The sequence below is a fragment of the Haliaeetus albicilla genome, chromosome 7 (assembly GCF_947461875.1).
Source record: "Haliaeetus albicilla chromosome 7, bHalAlb1.1, whole genome shotgun sequence".
Lineage (NCBI taxonomy): Eukaryota > Metazoa > Chordata > Aves > Accipitriformes > Accipitridae > Haliaeetus > Haliaeetus albicilla.
In genome coordinates this window covers 7,422,365-7,440,888 of record NC_091489.1, presented here as the reverse complement: position 1 = coordinate 7,440,888, position 18,524 = coordinate 7,422,365, and the positions used below count along the sequence as shown (strand labels likewise).

General features: G+C 40.8%; 1 protein-coding gene across 2 annotated transcripts in view; it reads right to left on the bottom strand.

Moving 5' to 3' along the window:
• RPS6KA2 (ribosomal protein S6 kinase A2) overlaps positions 1-18,524 on the bottom strand; it is a 308,863-nt gene that overhangs the window by 189,323 nt on the left and 101,016 nt on the right. The window lies entirely within an intron of this gene.

The window sequence follows — 18,524 nt, the reverse complement described above, 5'->3', positions numbered from 1 at the left end:
GAAAAAAATAATGCAATTACTACACAAACTTGTAACAAGGTTCCCTCTCCCTCCATTACAGACAATAGAGACCTTTTACATCTTCCAAAGAGCTTTTCAAGGGCAGCTTGCTCTAGTTGGGCTGCCTAGAAAATGCACACAAGCAAGGCCATCAAGGAGCACTTCAAAGGGCACAGCAGAGCCTTGCTGCTGTACATCTTGGGGACTGAAAACTGCTTTACTTATCACTGTGATTTGACTATGTTCTTAACATTGACACTATCTTCTTTTCGCCCTTCCTTCATTCCTGAGTTCTCTGCTCATCTCCTCTCTCACTTCCTGTTCCTCAGATCTTCTCTTCAAATGGATGACTCACTTCTTAGCTTCATTCCTTTTAACTAAGAAAGCTGAAATAACAATTAAAAAAATAAAAAAATAAAACAAAACCAAACTTGAGCTTGAAGGGAGAAGGATTGCTTTCTGGTACTTGATGTTTAGGGACTATTTTATGGCACATCTTTGGAATTCAGAAGGTCCAAAAGCATACAAGAAGAAATACAAATGAGAAGGAACCAAAAAAAGACATTTGGGGGTTATACCTGTCATGTAGCAACACCTAGCCTGGTAACAGAAAGATGGAAAGAAATCCTTTTAGCAGCATGACTGATTTTTGCAGTATTATTGGGCATCTCCTAGCACACCTGACTTTAAAATGTCTTGGTTTCTGGAGCCATGGCAATACATGAGAAACATCAGATTTCACTGAAGAAGAAAATACAACTGGTTGCCCTGGCCCCAGTAACTTGCAGGATGGGTGCAGCTGTAAAAGATGCTGGAAAAGAGGAAACTGAAACAACTTCTTCATAGGAAGGAGGAGTGGAGCTAATGCCACCTGCTTCTCACAGGGCTAGTGGTGGGTTTGGAGGCTGCATGGAGGTTTGTTGCATTTTAGACAAAAAGATCTTGGCTCATAAGAGGGACGTCATTAGTCCTGGCATAAGCCATCACTTGTGGCCTCACTCTGCCACCTCCAGGCCACCGTTTCCTTCTTCCTCTCTGTTGGCACAAGTATTCACGCAGCCGCAGGATGAACCAAACTGGAGAACTGGTCCAAGTTAAAACTGGGCCAAAAAGCACCCTGGAATCTTAATTTTAAACCAGTTCAGTTCCCTGATCTGATTCACTATACAAATATCTGTGTCTACTCAGGATTTTTTCCTGAGGTGGGGCCAGGAACGTGTGCTTGCGAGGTGGCTCTGCCTCCTCCACTGGCAGGGATGGGTGTTGGCACTTCCCAGATAGGAAAGTGGCGTGCTGCTGCTGCCTGGCCCTGGAGAACTGGAATCACCATGTCAAACTACCCTTCAGATCATAGCGAAGGTTAAGGTAATAGCTCTGGTATAGAAAATGCATTTTTAAATGTCCTAAAGTATTTTCTCTATTATAAAACTAGCAGAAGTTAATTGGCTAAAAACATACAAAACCTGGAATCATGCGTTGCCATTATATGCTTTCCAAAAAGTTGAATCTATAAAAAGTTCGCAGCTTGTTTAAAAGGAAAAAGAACCCAAAGGGTGAGAGAAACATATAGCTGCGCTGCAGAAATTCAGGAGGCTACACTGCTATTTAATTGACTCAGAGGTGCCAAGTCCACCCACTGGGAAAGCCAAGAACCCCACTGGAACTGACTGGGCTGCCCTTTAGTGCAGAAGCTCAACCACTGGGAGTGTGGTGCAGAACTAAGACTGCAAGTTACAGCAGTGTTAACTGGTACCACACTAACTGATCTTCTGAATAATATTTTCTGGCATTTGTCTGATCTAATCTTCTGCGACTGCTAATACTTTCCCTGTCAGGCTATTCCATGCTCCGTTACACCTGTATAACTGCACGCACAAACATGCACCTCTTACAAATCTCTATCCGTAACTAGCATTTATGCTAGTACACGCAGAACCTGAGTACAGGTTGGGTGCTACAGGTCTGACATCAGTGTGAATGCAAATGGCATGACCTGAGCTCTACAGTTTGGATGTGTTTGATGCACGTTGCTCAGTGAATTTGAGAACCACTATCAAATGCAATGTGGGTGTAACCACAGGCAGCCAATCAACATACAAATTGCTTGAACTCTTATAAATTTGATTTAATGCCATCACAAAGTCATCATACAGCTAGTTAAGCTTCCAATTTTTGCTGGTCCCCTCGGGAAGCTGTCTAGAAACTCACCTTCCTATTCACTCTAGTGCCTACCCTAGATGCACCACAGCCAACACAAAATCCTTCGCTCCTATGCCAGCACCTTTTTTTAACTTAAGTATTTCTTTTCCTTACCTATAGGAAGATTTTGTTTTTTAAAGGGTCATCATATCTCCTCCTGGTCTTGATTTGGCTGTGCTAAATGAGACAGGGCTCTTTTTAGCCTCCTCTCCCTCAACCATCTCTCCATGCTTGTGTCCCAATAGACAGCCCTCTACTAGTCTTGTTCATGTCTATACTCATCTTCCTTGTAGATGCCGTAAACAGAAGAGGTTTTATCGGAGCCTCAGTAGCAGCATTAATTAGAAGTTCTTCATCACAAGAAGTACTTCAGGGTTTTCCTCAATTTTGCCATGACTATTTCAGATTTTTGGTTCACTGTTGCCCTGTAACTGAGCAGGAGACAAAGTCAGCCTTCCTCGATGGTACACTCTAACTGGTATTCTACGCCTGTTGTGTAGTCAGTGGAGAGAGACAGAAAGCTCTCAGATCCTCTCTTTGGATCCTCTGAGGCGCACAGGGTAAGAGGGATTATTTATCTTCTGGAATGCCTCTACCTTGACCGCAAAAGGAGCCTAGAAAATTATCTTTGATTAGATGCCTAACTTTAGACAGCTAGAGTGAGACAAATTCCTTCCTTCAGTACCTGATCTGACCCAGCGATTTACTGATTTCATTCTACTTTTAATACTACAGAAACAAGCGTCAACCGCTTTTCCTATGCAATGATGCAGTTCTCTGTATTGTTAGCACTTCCTAATTTTACGCTATCAGCAAATTTCATATTCTTTCTCTTAGCTTTGGTTTTGATGCTATTTTTAAAAATATTAAACCAGAACAGTCTCAAGATCACTCCTTCAGGACCTCTCACAGCAAGGCCTTTCCGATGCCAAAGATGTTCCTCTGGGCAGCGTATGCTGTCTGCCCTTTCATTTCACAAAACTTATATTATTCAGTTGGGGGCAGGGGGAACAAAGGCTGAAAATTGTATGCCATACACAATAAAGGCTAAAAAGTATTTAAACTCACCCAAAATGTAGCTTTTTTAATAGTATCATTTTAAAAGACAGTCTTAACATTTTTCGATTTTGACAAAATCTTTAGCTAGATTTCTAGCTATTTAGAGCTAGAAATACCACTATAACCAAAGTGTTGTTAATTATTTGCTATGTTAATGGCATACATCTAGCTTGTAACTGGACCTAAGGCTCCTTCCTTTGCTTCAGGCAGGCTGGGAGGTGTTCTGCTGGACCTACAAACTCTGCTGGACTTTTTACAACTCTAAAGCAACATTTCTTGCTATGAATTACTTCAGACACTGACCTGACTTGGGACCAAGGATGTTTATTTCTCAGGCTACTCTAAGTATACAGTGTGAACACACATCTGCTTTTTCTAATGCTCATTCAACAGCCAAAATGTCAAGCAGTAGTTAGAAAATAAGAGGTAGGAAGATGAGACCAACTTTTGAAAAAGGATTGAGAGAAGAAAAGCAAATCTGGCACTGATCAACCTTTTGTCTATAGACCTTTCACATGCTTCTCTCTCTCAATTCCCTTTATCAGAGTTCCAAATAATAACCTACATTCTCAGACACATGGGAGATAAGAAGTAGTGGAGGACAAAGAAAAGTTTGTTATGTTGCCAATTTGGAAAGTACATTACAAAAAATTAGGTTGCTTAATAATGCTAGTTCTTGTTCTGTGGAGCTGCGGAGTCACTCGCCCTACCCATACAGCATTAAACCAATTTTATTTAGCCGTGCCTCCTCCAGAGAGTGGATTAGAAAGGGAAGGATTTCAAGGGACAGGGAGGAAATCAATTTAAAAAAAAGAAGAAAAAAAAAAAAGAAAAAAAAAGAAGACATGGGGAACTAATAAATTCAGAAAGCAAGCATTACAGCAGATAAGTCATCTCCCTTTTCTTCCTTCATGGCTCCCTCAGGACAGGAACCCACTTTATAATCCTGCACTGAAGTCATTAGTTGTATTACCACATCAGCAGAGTATTCTGACCTTTTCTGTACCACTGAACTCTTCTATCAGGTCTTGAATTTTATGGAGCATTAAGAAATTGTTGGGTTGTTTTTTTTTTAAATGGGCTTTTTCATGTTTTTCTGCCTTTTGGAATCATCAGTGGTCAAAATTCACCTTGGTCACATGCGCTAACAGTGCATTTCTTCCTGTGATACATAAGTACTTCTTTTAAGCATACCATTAGCTTGGAATGTAGTAATGCTTGTTTTGGTGACAACGTCAACATCTCTGAGAAATTTCCCCCTCTGAACCACTAATGCATAATCTGTATTTTACTCTAACCTTGATTTGAGTTTTGTTTGGATACTTCTTGAGGATTTTTATTTGAAAAAGAACAAAGCTAAGCAATCACAGGATAAATACTACCATCTAATATTTCTTAGATAATTGTACAGTTCTTAAATCAGTTTTAAAACTTTGAATTTTTAAAGCCTGTGGCTCAGTAGAGCACTCTGATTTGGAAATGGTTAAAACTCAGTCTAAAAAAAAAAAATGCACAACTTGGCAGACAAAAAAAGTTTCAGAAAAACTCTGGGAACATTTCTTAAATGCTTTGCACGTTCTTTCCTACCATGCAATATTTTGATTTATTTCATCATAGCAAAATATCATAGAAAGCATGTGAATGGAAAGGGACCTCTGCAGGTCCCTAGCCCAGTCTCTTGCTCAAAGCAGGGCAATCATCAGCACTAGATCAAGTCAGCTATGACTTTTTCCAGCTAAGTCTTGAACATCCACAGATGAAGGCTCCACAGTCTTGCTGGATGACCCACTCCAGTGCTACTCTACCTTCTGGGTGAAGTTTTTTCTGATCTCCAACCTGATCCTCCCTTGCTGGCACTTGCAGCCACTGACCACAACAACTGGTTTGCCTGGTGTTGTGTTAGTTATCAAGAAGAGTTTGGCACCTTCATCTTCTGACCATCCTTCACATAGATGTAGATTGGTCTTACATCACCCCTTAGCATCATCTTTACTAAATTAGCATGCAAACCCAGCTCCCTCAACTTCTCCTTGTAAATAATGTGCTCTAGGACCTGGCCATCTTGGGAGCCCTCTCCAGTTTTTCAACAACCTTCTTAACTTAGGTCTCCCCAAAATGGATACTATAAGATAAGATACTTTTAGTAGTAAGAAGCAACTGTGACCCACAGTTATTGTTAAGTTAAAAAAATATATATTCTCACATTTGTCGATAGCAGGGGTGCATGTGTTGTGACTAGTATCATGAAATAACAAAATGTCATTATTTATATTTTAATGAGAATTGCTTTAATAGATGCAAACCTCAAAAGTTTAAATCATATTTAAATTCAAAATTTCAAAGTGAAGCCATTGCACTTCTTTCTCTGAAAGAACTGTCATCAAAATTGAGGTAAAAAAGTTCAGTTATAAATTACTTCAGCACTTCTCACTTAAAAGAATATAGGCCCATTTATTTTACAAAGGCATTTAACTAGTTGTATCTATTACTTTCATTTGAATATGTGCTTTTCACCAGATTGCTTGATTCTTGTAGAAGTGAAGCAGCACAAATCTTTCTCATCTCCAAGTACCCCAGCATCAGAACTGAAACATACACTACTATGACTACTAGCGATAGCAGCGTTGCTTTCTTCATGCATCTTTACTGTATCAAAATGGGGAAAAAAAGCAGCAATTAGCCCCTGAACCAGAAATGACTGTTGCTAACCTCTATGCATTCACAATAAGCAATAAATTGTGGAAACACTACCTGCATTATTTAAAGTAGTCTTCAAGGATACATCGGATTTCTTGTACTGTTCAGATTAAAGTTCCTTACAACTCAGTAAGAAGTATCTTTCATTGACCAATAATTAATGTTTAAAAAAAATAAAGATGACAAAACACAATTCACCTAGCCACTCACATAATAGCCACGGGATATGATGGCATGTATTCTTGCAACCTGTGTGCATTCATGTATATGCTGAGGGATAATATGGGATTACCTTTGTTTTGGTTGTACAATTTGAAAACAGTTTTGAAATAAATCACCCTTCCCTCAGTAATTTCTCAACAGAATGGGTGCTTGCTCCTAACCTCTTCTGACAGCAAGCTCACTGTGTTTCCTTGGATTAGATCTGAATTTAGCATCCTTTAATTAGAATTTTCCTACGGTTGTGTGATTGTACCAATGATACGGTAAGACAGTTGTTTTTTGTGTTGTGATTTTGAAGACGCTATTGTTCAAGTTGGATAACGCCAATCTCTTAACTAAATCCTGGCATGCCTCTAGGCATTTGCATTCCTCTTTTCTAGACTTTTCTTATTTCCTCTGTGATTATGTTTTCAGATAATGTACATGGGATATTAGGCACTTCTCATGCTAGCGGGGCATTTCTGTGTGATTTCTTCATCCTTCAGCAACTCCTTCCCAAACATCCTACCTTTTCAACTGTTGGTGTGCACAGAGCAGATACAGCCACTGTGTCACTCATAGTTTCTCTGTTCCTGTTCTTAAGCACATACCAGGCCTCCCATCAGCAAAGTGACAGGTGTCAAACTGGTTAAAAGGAGAATATGAAATTTATGGAATGCTCCTATTTCAGTTTTCCTGTTTGTAAACATCCTTTTATTTTGTTTTGGTTTGAATTACAGTACCACATTAGCATTTTTCTAATTACCTTCATCACCCAAAATACCTTTTCTAAACTACTGGTACTTAGTCTCTCAAATCTCATCAAAGTAATGCTAATAACGTCTGCTAATCAGACTGCCTCCCCTTTCCAGTGAAAACAAAACCAGCCTCATCTTCACTGTCCTCCCCAGCCTGACTTATCTTCTGTAGCCATGGGAAGATACCAGCAAACAAGAATCCCTTTAAGAGACAAGGAAGGAAAAGGAAGAAAAGTTATCTAAAAGATTCACATGTCCCTGGAAAGAGGAAGAAACACTTGTGAACTATAGCATGGAGATTTAGCAAATACGGGTTGAAAAATACAAGAGCAAGATATGTACACACATCTGATGCTGGCAGCAACCAAATGGATCACACTGGGGTTGCAGCTGCCCTAAGCCTTCAGTGACCAAAGGGTCATCGCTTAACCTTTTATACTTAGTGGGAAATGCATTCCTCACAAACACTTCCATAAGTATCCTTTCCCCTGAATTATCTCTGAATCAGCAGGCACACAATGCATTATTTTCATATATATTAAATGCTGACTGTTGAATTCATATCCAGCTGGGTTTGAACTCTTCAAATGCTCTGAGTTGGCTGCTGAAGCTAATATCCACTGGCTATGTAGACAACTTGCTATTAGCAGCTCAGATTTACTATTTACAATTTCTAGGTGTGGAAAATACATCTTATTTTTCTTTTCTCCCTCACCTATTATCAGACTCAGTAACTTGCCTTTTAGGAAGATCATGAAGCCACATTGAATGTCTTCCATCATTGGCATGTTGCAAATATTTGCTCTTAACTTAAACACAAATGACCGGACTTTTTCATTGCTTCTACTTGCCTCTCAAACTTAACACATTTTGTGACGATATCTTGGCTGAAAATGAACAGTGGGTCTAAAGTTCATACAAGCAGATTGCACAGAAACTCCATGTCAGCTCTGGTTTCCAGATATTTCAGGGAATCAGCATATCCTTCTTGGGGAGTTTGGAGGCAAAATCCATGCTCTTATTTTCCAATGCCAACTTTGCATTTTGGAGTTCTTTGGCAGGCAAAACCCACAAACAGCCTTTCCAGAATATTAAAAATAATTGAGATAATGAAAAGCTAATAGACTTTAGCTTAGAGGGTTGCAAAGAATAGCCTGTCATTGTTCAGACAGCCCTGTAATAGAGCACCTTGTTAATTAGAGATGATTCACAGATGACTTGCAATAGGTTCTGGTAGTTCTGAATAGCAATGATATTTTCATGCTGAGCTCTCATCCACTCAAAAGTAACGAAGCTTTAACTTTTAATTTTCCTTTAATTAAAAGGAAGCTCCTTTTTTAAGCTTGTAGGTTCAAGTAACAGTGAAGTACAGAAAATTAGCGTGTCTTTTACTAATTTTCCATATTTAGAGTTCTGCACTTTACGGTTACTAATTTTCCATATTTAGAGTTCTGCACTTTACGGTTTTGCTTTCATAACGTTCCCTACCACAGGACATCTAAGCACCTGAATAACAACTGTCGATGAGAAGGCAATATTATTGCCACTTTAAATGGAAAAACAGGCAATGAGGTGGGAAACTGTTTGCTCAAGGACTCTCAGCAAGTCTGTGATAGAGTTAAGAACAGAACTAGATCCATCTTAAATACAAGGTCATCCCCTTACAGCTCCATGCCTCATCACATAACACCATCTGCTTCGCTTGATGGGCATCAACTGCTTTAGTTCATGATCATTACGGTGGTACAGTTTAACATTATAATACCCCGTTGCTACTGATACAGGGATTCCCATGCTCTGTCACCTTCCCTCTTCCTTTTCCTTAGCACCTTCTCTTGCCTCTTGCCAGGGAGCCTGCAGTAGATTGACCCAAGGCGCAGAGGAGGCACCCTTCACACACAAATTATCTGCTAGTTCAGCTCCTCAACTGGCCGCTGAGGGGTTGGATGAGCTTCAGTACCTGAGCAAAGGGAGATGATGGGAGCACGCAGGAGCAGGACAGCAGGTCTGTGCCCTTCCAGGATGGCTGGCCATGAGGTGAGCTTAGCTGCAACGCCAAACAGCACCTTACCTAGTACAGTAAGTTGGCCTTACCTGGCACTGAGCCTCCAACCTTTGAGCTGCCTTTAGCTTTATGTCTTTCACACTTTTTTGAGCATGTATTTTACTTGTAGCCAGGTCCCCTCTTTAAACTGAATTGAGAATAATTGCTCTGATCACCGATGAGGACATAATGTTTTGTTTTAGAGCTGTCAAAGGTCTATCCCGAGCTTTCCATGGGCAAGACAAGCCAGGTTGTGCAGCCAGTAGCAAGCAGGGGAGCCACATGGCTAATGCCAATAGCTGTCGGTGGCCCCATGGCCCTGATGATCCCAGTGTGGGCTTACGGCAGGAAGGCTGGGGCTACCACACTTCTGTTTGGGATTCTCCATGGTAAATACATACATACATGTGCCTGTGTACAGTGTGTGCATACTGGAGCTCAAATCACTTATAAAATTCGCTGTGGGTGTGCTGTGCTTGCACAGGGTGGAGGTCCAGAGCAAGGCTTGAACACATGCAGACGAGGACCAACAGCAAGCCTGTCACCATGTCTCTTTACCCATGAGCCTGGGAAGCTTCAAAACATTTCTGAACTCCAGGGTTGCGAAGCTTTGAAACATGACATGAAGTGACATTAACTACTGCATTTAAAACACTTGATGAGAAGCTATTAATTTGCTAATTGATACAGGTAATGACACACCACCTTCTACCGTCTTTTTGAAAAGAGGGAACGAGGAAGGACAACCTACATCCAACAATGGCAATATGCCTTCTGAAAGTTCACCATAAAATTCCCTAAGATTTCTTGCCATTAAATAGATCTGCAAGATTCAATATTGTGAAATATTAGGAAAAGAGTAATACTGTAATTGATGAAAAACCCAAAGAAACCTCCAAACCAGATCCCTCTCAGTCTCCACATCCAGTAGAGTATACCCTGCTTCCCCCATGAAAAAAAAAAAAAAAATCACTTCTCCAATTAAGTCAAGCAGAAGGAAAAGGGAGTACATATAACACAAACGCAAATATTTAGCCTTTTTACTTCTCATTTAGGACTCATGGCAAGTATACACAAGCATGTATATGGAATGGAAGAAAGAAATGGAAGGATACAGGATCTTTAGGAAGGACAGGCAGGGCAGATAAGGAGGGGGTGTCACCCTCTATGTCAATGACCAGCTGGAGTGCATGGAGCTCTGCCTGGGGATGGATGAGGAGCCAACCGAGAGCTTATGGGTTAGGATTAGAGAGAGAGCAGGGACAAGTGACATTACAGTGGGGGTCCGCTACAGTCCATCTGACCAGGAAGACCATGAGGAGGAGGCCCTCTATAGACAGATAAGAGCAGCCTCACATTCACAAGCCCCTAAGTCATGGGGAACTTCAACCACCCTGATACCTGTTGGATGGGCAGCACAGCAGGGCACAAGCTATCCAGAAGGCTCCTGGAATGCATTGATGATAACTTCCTTCTCCAAGTGATAAAAGAGCCAATGAGGAGAGGTGCTATGCTGGACCTTGTTCTCATCAACAAGGAGGGGCTGGTGGGGAATGTGAAGCTCAAGGGCAGCCTTGAACCCCCATTTTTAAAAAGGGAAAAAAGGAAGACCTGGGGAACTACAGGCCAGTCTCACCTCTGTGCCCAGCAAGATCATGGAGTGAATCCTCCTGGAAACTATGCTAAGGCACATGGAGAGTAGGGTGGTGATTGGTAACAGCCAACATGGCTTCACTAAGGGCAAATCCTGCCTGACAGATTTGGTGGCCTTCTACAACGGGGTTACAGCATTGGTGGATAAGGGAAGAGCAACGGGTGTCATCTACCTGGACTTGTCCAAAGCATTTGACACTTTCCCGCATGACATCCTTGTCTCTAAATGGGAGAGACATGGATTTGATGGATGACCACCTGGTGGATAAGGTACTGGCTGCATGGCTGCACTCAAAGAGCTGTGGTCAACGGCATGACACCCGAGTGGAGAGCAGCGTCAAGTGGCATTCCTCAGGGGTAGGTATTGGGACTGGTGCTGTTTAACATCTTTGTCAGTGACGTGGACAGTGGGATTGAGTGCACCCTCAGCAAGTTTGCTGACGACACCAAGCTGCGTGGTGCTGTTGACACGCTGGAGGGAAGGGATGGCATCCAGAAGGACCTTGACAGGCATGAGAGGTGGGCCTCTGCAAACCTCATGAAGTTCAACAAGGCCAAGTGCAAGGTCCTGCCCATGGGTCGGGGCAATCCCAAGCACAAATACAGGCTGGGAGAGGAGTGGATTGAGAGCAGCCCCGAGGAGAAGGACTTGGGGGTGTTGGTTGACGAGAAGCTCAACATGACCCAGCAGTGTGCACTTGCAGCCCACAAAGCCAACCGTACCCTGGGCTGCATCAGAAGAAGCGTGGCCAGCAGGTCAGGGGAGGTGATTCTCCCCCTCTACTCTGCTCTCGTGAGACCCCACCTGGAATACTGTGGTCAGCTCTGGGGCCCCCATATAAGAAGGAGATGGACCTGTTGGAGCGAGTCCAGAGGAGGGCCACAAAGATGATCAGAGGGCTGGAGCACCTCTCCTGTGAAGACAGGCTGAGAGAGTTGGGGTTGTTCAGCCTGGAGAAGAGAAGGCTCCGGGGAGACCTTATAGCAGCCTTCCAGTATCTGAAGGGGCCCTACAAGAAAGCTGGAGAGGGACTTTTTACAAAGGCATGTGGGGGTAGGACAAGGGGTAATGGCTTCAAACTGAAAGAGGGTAGATTTAGGTTAGATGTAAGGAAAAAGCTCTTCACTGTGAGGGTGGTGAGGCACTGGAAGAGGTTGCCCAGAGAGGCTGTGGATGCCCCATCCCTGGCAGTGTTCAAGGCCAGGCTGGATGGGGCCTTGAGCAACCTGGTCTAGTGGAAGGTGTCCCTGCCCATGGCGGGGGGGCTGGAACTAGATGATCTTTAAGGTCCCTTCCAACCCAAACCATTCTATGATTCTATGTTTCCATTTAATTCAATAGAGGGAAATACACGCAAGCAGTGTTGGTCAGGAAGGGATTACTCATCTGCAAAAAGCTACCTACATCATTCAATGTTCTCAGAATCAAGACCTTTTTTACAGTCAGCTCTTCAGAGAAGACACATGTTCCCTATATAAGCATTAAGCACATGTTAGGTGCTTGACTAATACAAAAATAACACTGCAAAAATCAATAATTACTGCATCTTAATTTGAGGAACTAAAACATTTTTTAAAATATGGAAACAGCTTGTCAAAGACAATGCAGAAAAGCACAGATACAGAAATCAGAACATTTAATTATTTCAAATATAGGAAAACACTAACAGATTATTTAATTACTATATGCTCCAAGAATTTGCATTTCATATAGCTGGCTTTATTGTATATCTAATATGATGTTAACATACATTAGATGTTTAACATCTAATATGATGTTAAATATAACAGCGTGAACTTATCTTTTTCTCGTTCACTAGAATAGTTGTTGATTATGCTTCCAAATGCTTTTTTGTCTTATTCATTGATCTGAGTTTTACCAGATCCCAAATTAAAGAAAATCTCTTCAACATAAGTTACAGCCAACTGACTATAGTTCAGGGAAGTCTAAGATAATGAAACCATGCTTGTTTGAATGTAAGCTGTATTTGGCTTTCAAGCACACCCAATGCTCAATAAACAGCAAAATCATCACTGTATTTTTCATTTATAAAGGAAAGGGTTTGTTCTACTTTCAACTGAAGACTTTCCTTTTTTAGGGAAAAGTTCAGGGGGCCAACAAAACACCTCAAGACCCACAAATCACTATGTCATTGTACACTGTCCTTTAAAATGCATTTTTTTTCCAATAGATGCTTCCACAAAGAAGTTTTTAATATAAAATGCAACTGACAATTCAGCTTCATTACAAATCCTCCTCCAAAAGCACTCAATTTGTTTTAGATGCAATAAGCTTGCATGTTAGAAAGTAAGTAGCAGTAAGTACCCTCACTTTGTAAAAGTCTTCAGCGAAGTAGAGATGAAGTTCCAAAATGTTAATTTTAATCCCTGTCTCTCTTTATGTGACAAAAAAAAAATGAAGATTAATAACTCTACTGTAAGAGGCTCATTATACATAAATACTTCTATTGTCCGATATAGTATTTAGGATTTTCCGTGTCACTACTACTGTCAGCTCACACAGGTTTGTTGGGCATGCTGAAGAGACTCTAATATAAATTCCTGAAAGAATTAATTTTTTGTAGGACTTTCATTTTTCTTGTCTTTTTAGCATATAACGACTTCCTCATATAGCACATACATGCACCTGACGTCCACCTTATCTGAGAAAACGCAGTGTCACTCTAGCTTACATGCCAGCCTCATGCCATCCCAGCGTACAGCTCGTGACAGTTCCTAGGGAACTTTCTTATCAATCCAGGCCCTAGAGTTGAGCACTCAGAAGGGCTTAGGTTTGAAAAAGGTCAAAGGCTTCTGTCTTGCTTTTTCTAAGTTATACATAGTAGCTCTCACATCTGGAGAGTGAGATGGAATGGTAACGCTTAATTTTAAAGCTTAGTTTGATTAGCATTTTTTTTAAATTCCTTTTTGAGAAACCCTATCCTACTTTATCCATATTATCTGTTCCATAATCTTTCCCAGGTCTAGGTAGGATGCTGCTCACGTACTTCATAATGAGTCTTCCCACAGCAATCATAAAACAACAGACAACATGACACACATCTACAACAACCCATTACTTTCTGTGCTTCTAAGCACAATTTTTCGCAACCCATCAGCACTCTCCCTTCCCCGTGCATAATTGTGCTTTTCTAAAGGGAAAGCTGGATTTCAGTGGAGCCTTCATTCTCTACCATGTGAAAGACCTTACTGCTATTGTCTCCACAGAAGTCTGTTTTGTTGTAAAGGAGCCATGCTATTAAGGACTCCTCCTTTAGCAGGAATTTCTGCCCAATGATATAGATACGGCAGACGCTGAGCGTGTGCAGCCACATAGGGTCCAACAGCAACAGCTGAATGTGTAAAATAGATATGTCCAAATTAAACAAGGAGGGAATCAAACAGAATCCAGAATAAAGAAAGGTTACTTTTTAATTTCAGCCCAGATGACTGGTAAGCACATAAATAAAGGAAGATTTACTCATTAAAATGTGTGTGCTTCTAGAGTTTTGTTTTTGTTTTTACACACCTGGTCTCAAAAACTTAATTAGGCCAGCGTACAGCTGCCACACTTGCTATTTGGGTGATACTCTTAAGTGTTAGCATAACATCAACAATTTTTCAAAGATAAATTCCTAAGGGCTGCTGCTTTCATTCTTCACCAACACTAATCAGTGCCATAAAGAAATCGGAATGCTACTGAAGTCTGTGAGGCTGAATGAATCAAAAGCATACACAAGCAGAATTAGCTCTATATTCTGTGCTCCGAGTACACTGCCAGCCGGGCAGAGTTATGCTAAGTAGATAACTTGGTGAACAGTCCACTTGAAATCAAAATCGGCTAGCACATTTGCTGAACATGAATCAGCATACCAGTAAGGGGAGCAGTATCGTTACTCGTTTTGTTTCTGAACGATCAACACATTTATGTTAATTTAATGTTATTGTCACTATGCGGAAAGCCTCTTTCCCCTGCAATCTCAAAAGGTCTGCTGCATCCAGAATTTGAGTTAAAGCAATGTGGCTTCTGTTTCAGGTTTTCATTGTTCTCAAATTAAATCAGACTTCCAGTTAAAGCAATGCTCTCATTCTGTGCCAATAGCAGTCTCCTCTAAAAATTCCCTCCACTGGAATGACAATTACTATTTGGAGCATTTTTCCCTTTCCCCTATAAAGCAGAGAAGTTTGACATATGTTAGTCGCTGGACTTAGCCTTGACAAATGGCCATGGGGGAAGGCACTAACATACTCCCAGCTCAGAAAACAGGGCATAAGCTTGCAGGGACAGACGAGGTATGGGCTGCAGGGTAAGTTAGCTCGTGTTCAGAAACGAAGGAGTCCTCCTGGAAGCCAATGAAGCCAGCAAGTCTGTGCAAAGGCTCTAGCTTCCTTGCAGTTTTAAGTATTTCCATGAAAAAAAAAAAAAAATCAAAATAGAACACAGAAAGCAAATAGCATAAGGTTTTCCTCCATGATTTATATACTTCTCATCAACAAGGTAATTATAAGCAATTCAGCCATCCTCAAATATTTATCAGTCTCATTTTATTAGACTGCTAATCCCAACAAGGATTAGCACCCACTCATTAGGTCAGACCAATTTCTTCTCAATGCCACAGCTCAATCACTTGGACTTTCTACTACAGAAGCATTCACGAGAGCAGATTTTGTATTAGCCACTGATAAAGCACTGCAGGTTTTTATATTCATTATTGATTTTATTCTCCTGTTTTTCTTCAGGCATCTCAGGGAGGGAACAGGAGAACAGCAAAGAGTAGGAAGGGTTGCAGAGAGAGGAAGAATTAACTAGACAGATATGTAACTTCAGGGTTATTAAAATTTATGCCACCGATTTCTGCTCCAGAATGAAACTCCAGATTTTAATTTTCATTTTTAAAAAGATTAAAACAGAAATTTAAAAAGGAGTGAGGAGTACTAACATGTCTACACAGAATGTCAGAATATAATACTTTATCCTGTCTTCTTTTGAAAGAAAACCTGAGAACCAGTTACTAAGTACCCTTCTTATCATACTCTTTCCTATTGTTCCTGGAATAATTTCCTAGTAAGGAAAACAAATGTAAATTTTGTTCCTACAGAATGACACAGATGACCTAGAAACACTTATGAAAGAGAGCAAAATATTCCACATAAATCTTTGCAGGACTGAGTCCTGTAATGCTGTAATTTATTTCTAATTCCCTGAAACAGTATGCAGATGACATACCAGTATTATACACACATCATCCAAAATGACAGCTGATGCTATTATAGAGACATTCGGAATCACAACAGGGTTAGTACTCAGTCCCTTATCATCAGATCTCACAGATTTATGTCCTTCCCTGCTTGCAGATTTAGGAGATGATCCTGAATTACACTTATTCTCCTTGCACCTCAATTTTCATGCAGAAGAAATTCACATGCAAAGGCAATGCTCAGGGAAGTTGGTCTGTAAGTGCCTTCATAAAAATCACTTGCCACATCCATCACAGAGTGCTTTTTAGCACCTCCCAAGTTGAGCCCTGTCCCTAGTCAAAGCTGCAGTTATTCTTCAAAGAAGGGTAATAGATGACATCACCTACAGCTGAGCAAATTGACACTCCCATCTGAAGTCTCTCCTCATTAAAATAACATAAGCAGAACATTATAATTAATAGAATCATTATCATTTAACTACAACCACCTTGACCTGCCCTGTCAGCAGAAAGAGTCTTAAAGGTGGATAAAGTTTGTGCCAACTTGTACCTCCTCCTCCTCCATATCACCAGAAGGAAGGAAAAGGGCCACAATACAAATCGATGTAGTTCCAGCAATTACACAAAGACATTTCTCTCTTCTGCTTGACTCCTGGAAATGAAAACTGACCCATTTATAACATTTGATCAGTTTTCCTGCTACTTTATTAATTTTCACAGCTGTGACAGAACATTTGGTCCTGTGTTGGGCCAAGAAAGATTGAACTGCTTAGCTGCCATCTGTGCCTTTGAAAATGCCATGCAGTGTCTTTATCTCAGATACTTTTGTATGTATGCATATGAGCACATCCTGTTTTGAAATGCAACAATGCTGTTGGTTAATACTAACAGCAAGGGGTTACAATTTTAAAAGAGAATTTGTCTTCGAAAAATTTCTTAATTTTAATATCTTCCCTAATTATTCAGAAATCTAATGGAAGATCCTATCTGAGGAGTGTGCGAGGCTGCATAATGTGCTTTTGCTCAAAAGTTTCATCATATCAAAAGAAAGGGCAAGTATAAAAAAAAAAAAAGGCAACAAAGCCAAAACCTAAGTTATTGATTAATTGCAGACATTTAAAAGAGTAAAAAGATGTGTGGGTACTATGAATCAATAGATTCAAATCTAAAGCAGGCACACCATAAAGGCTGCATTTTGATTTTGAACACTTTGGGGATATCCCCTATTCAGATGATGAATACTGGTAAAGACGATAGCTCTAAACCACTACAACAATTGCTTTATATGTTCATTCAACATATGTTTAAAAACCTGCATATATGAATTCATTATGATTTTACTAGCTGACACTTGCCCCTTCTTTTAAAAACCCAGATGACAGAGATATTGTGACCTTGAAAAATTATGTGAAATGAAATTCCCTCCACTGAATGAGATCTATCACTTTGGGCTATGTTCTACATTGTGCCCAGTATCTATCCAAGTTAGAGTGATATAAAATGCGTATAACTTATTTTGCATATTACTAGGTTTAATTCATAGTAGTATGACATCATCATTGTTTCATAGTAATGAAAACTCTTAAAAGAAGGAAATCATGTAATACAGTTGTACTATAATTTGCATAAGGAGTGCATGATCACTTACTCTTATCTTCATCTTAAATAATATATAGGTCAAAAATGGTGTTAATATGAGCTGTTAACAACGCACTTTGTACTCAAACAGTCTCACAGGCAAAACCAAACCAAAAAGAGAAAAAGAATACTTTAACCAGCTATGTAACAATTAGACTGAAGTCAGACTTTCCAGAAACACTGAGTTTTGGGCTAAGGCAAAGCACAAAAAGCTTTGGCCTCACCAAAGCCTTTGGCACAAGGTCAACAGCAACTGGAAAAGAAGAGTTTGGCAGAACAATGTCTGCATTTGACTCTGCACGTGCTCGCCTATCTCACCGAGTTGCAGATGCTGAGATGCAAAGGCCAGACCCCAGGAGGGGTATCAAGACATGGAAGCTGCTTCTCTGTTTTTAAACCCTGCTCACAGCTGCCCAGGCTCCTGGCAGACCCCCCAGCCTCTGCTTTCAGGTTCCGTTTTCGGTGACACTAAACTCCAGCAGAGACAGCCCCAGAGCATGTGAAATAGAGGAAAAAAAGGCTCAGGACACATTTCTGCCATTATCACAACATATATGCATTGCCTTGACCTCATTAAAGAGCGTGCCGCACAGCCTAGTCCCCCTTCTGAAGGGCTACGAGGGCAGGGAGCAGCAAACACCCAGGGCGAGCGCTGGGTCCCGCACGAGCTGTTCCCAGCCGTCAGCTCCAGGCAGGAGGATCTGCCCCTCTTTACCCTGAAAATACCACCACGTGCTGCAATTTGGTAACATATAAGGCCAAAGCAAAATTTAATCCGAGTTGATTTTCTCCCAAAGATGGATACAGATTAATCCTCTCTGATGGCAGGAAATAAATTGCTGGTACTCCAGACATATTTTTTTATTCGGAGTCTTGTCATGTAGTGACTGCATCAGAGATGACATGGCTGGGAGAACAGGGAGCTCATTAACATCCATCAGCACGTGGCATACAATATGCTAACTTCAAATTTGTCATTTGTACCCCAACTCAGTCATGCTCCTTTAGTACCAGTCAGCTAATGAAAAGTACAGCAGTTGGGATATTTTGACAGAAAAAGAAACAAAGCAGTGAATT